The sequence below is a fragment of the Malaclemys terrapin genome, chromosome 1, assembly GCF_027887155.1.
Source record: "Malaclemys terrapin pileata isolate rMalTer1 chromosome 1, rMalTer1.hap1, whole genome shotgun sequence".
In the NCBI taxonomy this organism is placed as follows: Eukaryota; Metazoa; Chordata; order Testudines; family Emydidae; genus Malaclemys; species Malaclemys terrapin.
The window spans coordinates 200,575,656-200,588,139 of NC_071505.1; the positions used below are offsets into that span (position 1 = coordinate 200,575,656).

At 45.3% G+C, this 12,484-nt stretch overlaps 1 protein-coding gene across 14 annotated transcripts in view; it reads left to right on the forward strand.

Moving 5' to 3' along the window:
* Nucleotides 1–12,484, forward strand: part of CASK (calcium/calmodulin dependent serine protein kinase) — a 414,387-nt gene that overhangs the window by 296,444 nt on the left and 105,459 nt on the right. The window lies entirely within an intron of this gene.

Genomic DNA, 12,484 nt, shown 5'->3' on the forward strand with positions numbered 1-12,484 from the left:
TATCCCTTTGTTTTCCTCTAAGGCTTATCATTCTGTTTTAAGTGTGTGGCTGTGCATGTTTAAAACTCAGGTTTTTTCTCCTTAGCTTGTCATGCTTCAGTTTTAATACTGCCTGCAGAAGAAAATTAGAATAGCCCATGCATATGGTAGTAACTCTGTCCATAACTTTTCAAAGCTGAGCAATCAATATTAAAATTTATTCCCAGTAAAATGTGATATATTAATTTAGAGGCAGTATTAAAAATTGTTAGTATTCTTTGTTTTTAGTATTTATAATATTATAAAATCTAAACTCTAGTTTACAACCCAAATAAAAATGCCATTAAGTGTTATTAAGAAAAGGACAAAATGTCTAACTTTTGTAGCTTGATTCCCAAATTATCAGGGAATACTGGATTTTTCCCTGAATAGCAGTTATTTATTATAGTACTAGACCTATATTTTTAAATGACATTTTTTACTGACTTTGCATGATAGAATTTTTTGTTTTGTTTTATGTTGGTGTGTTATGTAGTATATGTAGATACATTTGTGTATATGTATAAAACTAATCTGCTATATGCCATATATGTTTATATAAAAAATAATATCAAAGAACGGGGAGGGTTTTTTGTGTTAGGAATTAACTGCATGCTTTGAGAGAGACTGAAACCCAAGTGCCTCCAGAACCTGCAAATAGATGATATTGGTCAGAACAAATAAGTTTTGCAGGGATGAGGGAGTGAAGTTCTAGTCCCTTTGAGTCACTGAGAGAGTGGTTCCAACCCAAACCACAGCAAATTCAGAGGGAACAAATTCCAAATCTCAAATTGCAGTTAAAAATGTTGGTGTCAGCACAGTATTAAAATGTTGGGGTCATCAATTATTTTTGCTACCTAACCAGATTTAGATAATGGACTTATGCCCCAGTTTCTCTAAGCCCACTCTCTCATTGTGGATTTTTTTCCCCCTGAACTGACCTGCCACACTACTTCAGAGTTCCCAGACCTCTGTTAGCTTCCAAGCACCACCCGCACACAATGCAGGAAGGAAGAGAAGAAATCTCTTGGTTCCCCACCACCACCACATATTTTGAGTGGAAAGGCTGGTAGAGATTTCTCCCCCAGCAGCCAAACAGCCGGGAGAGTGGCCTTCCCTCCAGCAAGCTAACAGGAGTGAGAGCAAGACTACCCTCCCAGCAGCCAGAAGGGGGAGCTCATTTGTGGCTGTAGTAGGAAGAAAGAGGCATGACTTCATACAGGGGATGTGGTAGGAAGGACTTGTTTAGAATAGTTAAATCAACATTTTATAAGTAACTTTGCTGCTTGTGGCTGTGCTGCTTGTTAATGTGTGGCACAGCTGTGAAAAGTGATTGTGTAAAATGCTGCACCTTCTAACCCAACATATCGACTCCCTCTGTGTCTCATGCTATCCCTGGGTGAGTCATCATTTAGGGTCAGATTTAAGTGTAAAAAAAAAAAAAACTAGCAAGACTTAGTGGAGAGGCCCTGCATGGGTCTCGCAGAGAGGAAGAGAGCCTAAGATTTTTTTTAAAATTAATATATTTTTATATCATTAAGATAAATGTTTTTTTTTCTTTTTGTGCTTTAATTCCTTTCTTCGTTCATTTCTTTTATCCCTTCTCTTTCTCATTTGTGTTCCTATGATCATCATATTTCTTTATCTCCTCCTTTCTATTTTTATACTCAGCTCTTACTGTATTCCTACTGCTACCTATTTTCTTCTCCCTTTCTCTTCATTTCCTCCCTCATCTCTTTCCTTACATTGTCCATGCTCATCTTTCTCTTTCCCTTCCTGAGTTCTCTCCATCTTCCCCAACATGTCCATTTTCTCTTTCTCATTTACTTTTCCCTCTCTGCCTGCTGCTCCCCATGTTTCCACCTATCATTATTTTTCATCCCCTTTTTTAATTTCAGCCCCATGGTGCTTCTCAACACCCCTTATTACTTGCCTCTCCACCTTTTCAACTTTTTGTCTACATTCCCCATGTAATATTCTTCACATACACTTACCCTCTGTCTACCCCTTTAGGTCTCTCCCCACGCTGAACCTTGTGATTCCCAGTCATTTCATTCTATGACACCTTCTCAACAGCAACTACACAACTACAGCATGTGCTGTGTAACACACATTTATGATACCTCATCCCATGGCCACTATGCGCCTACACCTGCCATTTGCTCACCGTAGAGTCACTCCGTGCACTTACACACACAGCTGCTGTAGAGTGAAGATCCCTCTTAATGTCACATAGTGAGCTGATGCTCCACACTGTCTTTCTGAGCTCCTGTGAAGTTCATGGGCCAAGCTTACAATGAAGAAGAGGAGGAGATAGTGATGCTGAAGATCCAGATGGGGACTCAGCTGTCCCCCAGCTAGCTTTCTCTTAGGGTAGGTCTACACTTACCCAGTAGTTCGGCGGCGAGCGATCGAACTTCTGGGTTCGACTTATCACGTCTTGTCTGGACGCGATAAGTCGAACCCAGAAGTGCTCGCCGTCGACTGTGGTACTCCAGCTAGATGAGAGGAGTACCGCGGAGTTGATGGGGGAGCCTGCCTGCCGCGTGTGGACCGAGGTAAGTTCGAGCTAAGGTACTTGGAACTTCAGCTACGTTATTCACGTAGCTGAAGTTGCGTACCTTAGTTCGAATTAGGGGGTTAGTGTAGACCTGGCCTTAGTTCAAAAGGGTGTAGCAATGTAAGTGGATTGGGGGGTGGATCCTCTTAGCGCTTGCCAATCTATCCACTGCCTTTAATGAGAAGAGTATGTTGATACTGCTTTTTATTTGTTAGCCCTGCAGAGTCAGCATAGGTAACAGACGACGAGTTGGATTCTGTTCCTGCTTGTGCAAGAGTAGAATTGATTTTTTTCCATAGATTTTAAGGCCAGAAGGGACCATTAGATAAATAGTCTGGTCCAGTCCAAAAGTCCCAAACCTTTTGGGCTCAGAACCAATTTTTAAACGTCGATGGCATGTTGTGATCCAGTAAATAGACCCAGAAGGGTGGGGGAGTCGGGGCCCTGCCCTCCAGTGGTGGGAGGGAGGCCCTGTGTGTTTTTTGCAAAGCCTGCCCTGCGCTCACTCCACAGCAGCACAGAGGTGCTATTTCAGATTTCAGTGTGGGAGGGGGCACAACTTTCAGCAGCGGTCCAGGGTCCTCTGAGGCCCCTGGATGCGCTTGTATTTTTAAATGGCCAAAAAGATGATCAGGCCAGAAGTTACTTGGACAATCTTCTCCTCCAATTCTGGTGTGAACTCTAGGTTAGATTCCTATGTCTGCCTCCTTCTTTACTCCTCACCCCAATTCACCAGCAAGTTTCTCCCCTGCCTGAGGACTCTGGGATTAGCTTCCCTCTGGGATTTGTATTGCTTCTTTCAGGCCTTGTATTTGGTCACAGTATCATTAAATCTGAAATACGCAAGGGTTGAGACTAGCCAGAGCAACAGAAAAGTATTGGTTTTAAGAAAAGTGACTTTTTAGAGGCAGAGTTAGGGCCAGTATTTCCACTAAGACTGCACTGTTAAGTTTGAAGGACTTTTTCTTCTGCCTATGATGTACAGCCCAGCCACTCGGGCTGCATGCTGGGGTCTAAGATGTGGGTATTTGTGTATATTTAAACTACATGCTTTTTTTTCTGTAATTCTAGAGGTTTTTATATATATATTATTTTGTAGCACTATATTCATATATATTGCATAACCAAATAATGAAAGTACCCATTGTAATGCAAACATGCAAGGAGACAGAGTTAAGGTTGTGGGAGCCTAAGTTACCTGTGTGTGTTTGTTTCTGTACTTAAAATACTTCTCATTCCATTAGCTTTTTGAATATAATTATGTAATATATAGGAAATAACTATGAAGAAATCACTGATCAGGTTACGATTGAAATTCCTTTTCACTGTCCAAGTAGGGTAAAGTACAAAAGATACTATGTGAATAAGCTGTAAAAGTGATGGGAGAAATAGCTGGAAGCTTTTGAAAAATCAAACTTATAGGAAGTAAAGTTTTTGTAGACTTACTATACATAGGTAGAATCAGGATAGAATTATAACAAGAGAGGCAAAAGGTACTTTTTTTTTTTTCCCCCAAAGAATAAAATATTCCAACTAGTAACGATTAGTAGTGGGTTAGTGCAAGCATTAGGTTTTGAAACCCCTTATATTCAGAAATAAGTGAACTATTTGAACAACAGAATTTGAATCAGCGTTGCACCCAGTTAGATAGTGCAAGCAATTTGTTGATGTTTCATATATAGGCAGGGTTTCCTTCTTTCCTGCCTGCGACTAGCACTTCCCCAGTTCAAAGTCTTTGTTCCTCTAAGGTATCTTCAGGTATTGAGTTGTGGAGAAAGTGAGGCCCCTTGGTGATGTCACTTCCTTCTTTTATAGTTTTTCCATATGGCGGGAACCCCTTTGTTCTAAGCTGGGTTCCCAGCCCAGTTTGTGGAAAAATACAGGTACCAAAATGGAGTTCAGTATCATGTGGTCTGGTCACATGCCCTTGCATGCATCGCTGAGTCATAGCAGCCATTATTCATAGGCTGGCTGAAGCGTTGCCAGGTGAGGACAAGCCTTTTCCATGGCCCATTGTCTTTACTGATGGGTCATTCCACTTGAGTAGGCCATTCATGATGTGCTGACTAGCCTGAATGCAAGTGAACCTTTGAGTGTTACCAAGGAGTAAATGCATTAGATATAGAAATACATAGTCAATATTCATAACTCCAGATACAAAAATGATACATTCATACAAATAGGATAATCATATTCACAAATCATAACTTTTCCATAGACATTTCACATGACACATTTGTACAAGATGCATCATAATTGTCATAATCATATCATAATTATACTACTATTATGAATATGGGGCAGAGTGTCAGTTATTATAAGGATACCACCCTAGTGCACGGGTCTACTTTTTAAAATAAAATTGTTGGAAATAGAGTTCCTGACCTGGATGAATAGAAATGAATGTTCTCCTTATCACTCTCTTTATTAAAATATTTATATCCTCTTCTAGCAGCAGAAATACAAGTATGGCATATCCTTCTGTGCCTACCCCATTCAGGCCCAAATCCAGCAAATCACTTAAGAATGTGGAATTCAATTAAACTTAAACACATGCTTAACTTTAAGCATGTGCTTAAATGTTGCTGAACTGGATGTGAAAGGTAAAATAAATCATTGGGTTAATGAAGAAAACACTGTTCACTTTTCTATAGTAAAATGTTTATCTGCTCGCTATTTAACAGAAAAGTTGGTATTACCAGAGAAAGAGTTTGAAATTTTCAAATAAATGTTAATCATTTTTTCTTCTTCGAGTATGCATCAATGTAGATCCTACTTTAGGTGCACCTCGTGCATGAGATCAAAATTTTTTTTAATAGCCATGTCTGTTGGGGCCATTCATGCACTCTGTATGTTCCTGTACGAGGGCATAAAGGGCAGAGGGGGGCACAAGCTGGCATGTCTGACACACTAGGTCTTTACTTTGGCTAAATTTCTTTAAACCCCTCATAAAAAACCCTCGGAAGTCTTCCGATTCTTGGACATGCACCTACTGTGAACAATATCAATGCATCTGGACTGAAGATTGATACTCAGACCCCCAGTACAGCATCTCTTCCCCCCCCCCCCCCCCCACACACACACAGGATTTCTCAAAATGGCAGATTCAAAACCTTTGGGTTTCAAGCCCTTGCCTGTCCTGCAGTGGGCTAATTCCATTCAAAGATGGATACAGCAGCAGCTCTTTTGCTTAAGAGAATCCCACATACTGAGTAGACATTAAGTGTGCCTTTCATTCTCCATGAGAACCTACAAATTGCAAGACACACAGTGGAATCTTCATTTCTTGGAGCAATCTATATAGGTATCTTCAGATCCTGCGGAGACAGGAGCTCCATAGTCCAGGTAGCAGAAAAGCCAGGCTCATGCAGCACACCATCTTGCAGACAAGCAACTCTGAAGATAAGTGCAGAGAAGATGATGCCAAGGAAAGACCTGGTACAAACACGAACATCAGCACTGATACCCCGGCACCAAATCAGACCATACCCAGGCCACAGACACCTCTGATATTGAAGTCTGACACCAAATGGGCTGCTCTAAACAAAGAGGCAGACACACCAGGCACATTTCAGTATCCTCCCATAAAGATAGACCACCTAAAGCCGCAGGGGACCAAGCCACCAAGCCCCACATGGCATTGAGGGCTGGTGAGCCTGCATTGACTCTGGCAATGCACCCCTCGGCATTGATACCTATAACAGAAGATAAGCCACCAGGAAAACATGACTGTCATCGGTACCGAGACAGCTGCCAGTACCAATACAGACCCTGCTACCGAGAGCACGGTGTTCCTCAGCACTGCCTATGGGGAGGTCTAGCTGTTCTCTCCATCGCCAGGCTGTACGTTCTCACCCCCTTCAAGCAAAAAACCTTTCCTCTGAGGACCAAGGTTGACATCACTGAAAGGCCTGCCAGCCCTCCCGATAGGGCTCAGGCACCCTGGTGGCAGGAATGGCATTAGTCAGTATTGAGATTCCTCAAGGGCCTTCTGAATACTTGCTCACTTGTTAGAGACCTAATTCCTACGTAGAATCTCAACATCTTCCTCCTGAAGCTCTTAGAGCTTCCATTCAAGCTGCTGTTGGACTGTTTGATTACATCACCCTACCCTCAAACGTCTTTCTAGTGGCCGTCACCTCAGCATTGAATGTCAGCAAGTGCCACGCTGCTCGTAGTCAAATCTCCTCACACATCCTTTAGTAGAGACAAGATGGTAATGAGACAGCACTCCAAGTTCATCCCTAAGGTGTCCTGGAGTTTCATCTGAATCAGTTTATTCAGGAGTGTGGTGAAGCGCTGGAATGGGTTGCCTAGGGAGGTGGTGAAATCTCCATCCTTAGAGGTTTTTAAAGTCAGGCTCGACAAAGCCCTGGCTGGGATGATTTAGTTGGGGTTGGTCCTGATCAGGGGGTTGGACTAAATGACCTCCTGAGGTCTCTTCCAAACCTAATCTTCTATGATTAACATTCCAGTCCGCCCCGGCATCAATTGTGGCTTCAGGAAGAAAAGAAGCTACTTTTCTTTGGACATTCCCAGAGTCTTGCGCTATTACCTGGGCAGGACCAAGTTCTTTAGACTGTCTCCTCATTGCTTTCTGGCTATATCTGACTCGTCAAAAGGTCAAGCCAGATCTCATCACAGAGAATTTCTTTGTGGGTCACAAAGTATTTCCACCTACTAACAGTTAGCTAGTGAATGTCAGGGTGCACTCCCTGTGTCTTCAGCCTGCTTCAGAAATGTGTCAGTATCTGAGATGTATAAAGCTGACTTTTACAAGCATTACACTCATGGTGACGAGTTCTTATGCCAAATTTGGGAGAGAAGTACTCCAGTCATCATTTGACAAAGGGTAGGTCTATGCTTACCTCCGGGTCTGGCGGTAAGCAATTGATCTTCTGGGATCGATCCCGGAAGTGCTCGCCGTCGACGCTGGTACTCCTGCTCCGCGAGAGGAGTATGCGGAGTCGATGGGGGAGCCTGCCTGCCGCGTCTAGACCCGCAGTAAGTTCGAACTAAGGTACTTTGACTTCAGCTACATTATTCACGTGGCTGAAGTTGCGTATCTTAGTTCGAAGTGGGGAGTTAGTGGGGACCAGGTCTGAGACTGGCACATCTTAATCCCACAATCCAGAGGGGATACTGCTTTCCAGTCACTCCTGGTGGGATCTATACTGACATATTCTCAAAGAAGAAAGGATGGTTATTTACTCTATAGTAGCTGTGGTTCTTTGAGGTGTAGTCCATATGGATCCCACAACCTGACCTCCATCCCTGCTTTTTGGAGTCCTCAGCAACACAGGCTTTGAAGTGCAAGAGAACTGAGTGAGGGTTGCATCCACCCTGCCTTTCTATGCCCTCAAATGAAAGTATGGAGCGCATGTGCAGACCCAGTGGACACTGCTATTAAAAAAAATCTGATCTTGCAAGCATGAGGCACATGTGCACCTAAAGTGGGATCCACAGTGACTACAATATCTCCAAGAACCACAGTTACTTTAAGGCATGTAACCATTCTTTAGAGGTACAAAAGGCTCTTCTAACAATATCACATGAGAATTACAGCCTTTCCTCCACAGTCACACCTGTATATTTTCATAGAAACCGAACATAGACAAACCCATTAGTCATCTAAGCCCTAATCCAGCAAAGTACTTCAGCTTGTGTTTAAGTGTTTTGCTGCATTGGAGGAGCCAAGGGGATGGAAGTGATCTTACAGGTTCCAATTTGTATGGCAGTATGACAGTTGGAGCTAATTGAAAATTTTACAGTTGAACAGTTTTCTGTCAGAAAATGCTAGTTCTGCATTATTGGAACATTTCACCAGAACACGTAGATTATGTTGAAAGTTTTCATGGAAACCAGACAATCTAGCCTGCCTGCCTCCTTTCCTGCCAGCTTGCCCACCCATCTCCTTAGGCTCCTCAACAACCCCCTGTAGGCTGCCAGGGAGCTGAGACAGAAATTTTCAAATAATTGCCAACAGATATTTTTTGGAAAGGTCCATATTGCTACGTGTCCTTACCAAAGCACCCCTTCATGCCCTGTCTGGTGCAACAACCACTTGCCTTAATTTTCCACAAGGTCTTGTGCTGCTCTGCCCATGCTTCAACATCTTCTGGGTTACAGAGACTTGGCCTGAGGGCTGGGTCTCTTACAGTTCTACCCCTTCCATGGCACTCAAAGTCCAAAACAAGTGTAGAGTAACATAGTCTTCCTGTTCCTCTGGAAGATCTGCTAGACACCAATCTTCCTCAGCGCCTGGCCCTAGCCAACCATGTCTCCCACAATGAGAGCTCCATGTCTACTCTCACTTACTGCCTTCTTCAGCTAAGCAGGGCTTTGCTTTTTAAGCTCCTTCCTGGAGGCTTACCTCATGTTCCAGATACCTTGAGCTAATAGGGCCTTCAGTAGTCCGTTAACCCCTTCTTGCTTCCATGGAAGCTTGTGTGCCCCGTTACACACCCACCCTCTTAAGAGTGTACCTAACAGGCTCTATAGGTTTCTTTCCCTGGGGTTTTGAGATTTCCACACTCAGTCTCCAAATCTCCTTCCGGTTGATTAACCATCATAGGCAGATGACCACTCCATGACTTGTCTGATGTTCCACAGTCAGCTGTTCTTTTTCTCTCAGGGTTGCTTGTAGAGCGTGTTCTGTGGCCATGAGTTGTTCTTGCAGAGGGGCTGTCCCCTGACTCCCCTTCCACAAGGGAACACTACTTTCACCCCGGCCATCCACATAGGCCCTAGCCTGTTTATGAGGGGCTGTAGTGACCCACATAGCTCCTGCTTCTGCATGAGGTACTGTCCAGATCCCCACTGTACGCTGTCCAGTCTCTGTCATAAGATTCCACTCCTTGGCATTCTTCCCTGCCTAGAGCCTAGCTAATTCTTGCTCCAGCATCAAGCAGTCCTGTTTCTCATACTCCGCCTAGACCAGGGGTGGGCAAACTTTTTGGCCGGAGGGCCACATCAGGGAATAGAAATTGTATGGCTGTCATGAATGCTCGCAAAATTGGGGTTGGGATGCAGGAGTGGGTGAGGGCTCTGGTTGGGGGTGTGGGCTCTGGGGTGGGGCTGGGGCTGGGGATGAGTTTGGGGTGTTAGGAGGGTGTTCTAGCCTGGGACCGAGGGGTTCGGAGGGCGGGAGGGGGATCAGGGCTGGGGCAGGTGTGCAGGTTCTGGGTGGGGCTGGGGATGAGAAATTTGGGGTGCAGGAGGGTGCTTTAGGCTTGGATCGAGGGGTTTGGAGAGCGGGAGCAGGGCCGAGCCTCGTGGTCTGGCCCCTGACTCAGCACCCCAGCCGGAGCGGGGCCGAACCACATGGTCTGGCCCCCGACCCAGCTCCCTAGTGGGAGCTTGCGGGCCGTAGTTTGCCCACCCCGATTTAGACTCTAGATCGTGCTAACTCTTATTTTAGTTTTGTCATCTGTTTAGTGATCTTCTACTGGGAGGTGCTTATGTTGATAATCTTTCAGCAGTTTCTGTACATTTTTAAGATGATGAAGGGTTTTTTCTCTGCCCCTATCAGCTATCTCAACTGGAACCTCCCACTTCCTCCACTCCTCTTCCGATGGGCCACTGATTTTCTAAGCTGTTGCTCTGGATTCATGACACCTTTCCTCTCCGCCAGGTTGGGTGCTACTTTTCTCTACAGCAGGGTTGCGAAACCTTGCCAGTCACTTCCAAAACTCACAAGTCAGGGAAGATCCTTTACTACCCCGATACATAGCTAACCTCTCCAGCCCTGTACTCCCAGCTCAACCTCTGCCATGGGTGGTAGTAGACATTTGTCGCACCATGTGCCACAAGCAACATGCATGGGCAGGTGCCAGTCCAGCCTCTTTACCAAAACTCCATTTTCCGCAAACAAGTGTGTGCCTGCAACCTGAGTTCATGAGATATTCCACAGACATGCCTGCAGCCAAACTGGTACCACATACCGCTGAGTCCCATTGCCATTCAGAGAGGACCTAAGGGCACAAATATGCCTGTAAAAACATCCCAAGTAATCACATTCTTGTCTGATATTCCTGTGCTTGAGCATCTGAAGCACACCACTGGACTTCCTTGCAGGGCCGCCCAGAGGATTCAGGGGGCCTGGGGCAAAGCAATTTTGGGGGCCCCTTCCATAAAAAAAAAGTTGCAATACCATAAAATACTATATTCTCGTGGGGGCCCCTATGGGGCCTGGGGCAAATTGCCCCACTTCCCTCCCACCCAGGCGACCCTGCTTCCTTGACCACACCCAGACGTGCTTCTGCTAGATTGTAGGAGTGACTGGAGCCTTGGTAGCTCCTGTGCATCCACACGTTTTGGGCTACTCAGGGACCCTCTCCCATTGAGGTCTATCCTGCAATTCCCCAGATTGGGATATCTCCTCTTCTGGTCTCCCGTAGGGGCCACTCCTAGTCTGCCATACCGTTCAGGCCACTTGGTTCCTTTGGCCTCAAAAGAGATTTCTTCCCACTTGGGGGCCACACCTGCTGAGGCAAGCTAGAATTGCCTTACCCAGTTTTGGGCTCCCATGGATAGAACCTTCAAGAACTGTCCTAGGACCACTTGGTCCACAATTTTCCCTGTGGAACAGGTCTCTGGGATTTTGCTGCATGATGATTATGCCCATAACCTCTGAGCCAGTACCCTTGGTCGTGCTCTCTGCAGGAATGGTTCAACCCAGAAACAAGCTGGTACGCTTCCATTGTCAGTCCCCATCTATCCAAGAGAACAGCCTTTATCACAGGATAGGAGCCTGCCTGTTTGTCAGTCACCATGCAGTAGGCTGCTTGCATCTCACACATCCAGAATGGTGCTCTGGGGGCCTTCCAGGTAGACTCTTCCCAGCCCACTGCACTGGCCACTTGTTCAAAGGTACAGAGAAAGATCCTCCTGGTCAGGCTCTGGCCCCACCATTGTTGACACACGAGAAACCAGTTTGCCCAAGCTACTCTCTCCAGTACCAGCCAAAGCCCCCGGAGCAACTTGGCCAAGCTGCTTCTGCAACCACTCTTGTTGCTGGAAGTGGGCCTCCTGCAACGGCTGTTGAGTAGCAAATTGTACCTCTTGCTGTTTCTGCAGGCTCTCCATCAATTGCAGGAGCAGCATCTGCGTCTTTTTGTGCTGTTCCTGCTGCCACTGTAGCATGGCTGTCTACTGCTGCTGCAGTAACTAGTGGTACCACCTCCAACATCTTGCCCAATTACCCAGGTTGGGAGGAGTGTCAGTCAGTACTCGCAAGCTTCAATTTCCCCTCAATTTCAAGGGTTGATCAACTACTTTGCATTCTCCACCATGTGTTACTGCATGTCTTTACCAGAGCGCCCCCTTCTGGCATTGTGTGGTACAGCAAGCACTTGCTTCAGTTTCCCAGCTGGTCCTGCTCTTCCTACCCTCTATCTTCTGGGTTACAAAGACTCAGCCTTCAGGCTAGGTCTCTAACAGTTCTTTCCAGGACATTCAAAGTCCAAAACAAGCGTAAAGCAACATAAACTAAATTCCTTTGGTAGCTCTACTAGGCATAAGTCTTCCCCAGTCCCTGGGCCTACCTAGCCTTTTCTTCCACGACATTTTCCATCTGCTCTCTCTGCTTGCCCCTTCCAAATGAGCAGGGCTTTTCTTTTTAAGCCCCTCCCTGGAGGCCTATTTCCGGCTATAGGTGTTTTAATTGGGGGTAATTGGCCTTCCGTAGCCCATTAACCCTATCCTGCCTTGCGTAGAGGCTTGTATGCCCCATTACAGACCCTTCCATGGAAAATTTCACATGTCCAACTTTTGTTCTAATTCTGAATGACAAGAATTCAGACATGAGAAATTTTCCACATGACAGAAATTCCTATTCCTACAGCGCTCTACTGACAATGTAGATCAAGGTTGTTGATGGAGGATAGCTGTAGCACACAGGTTACA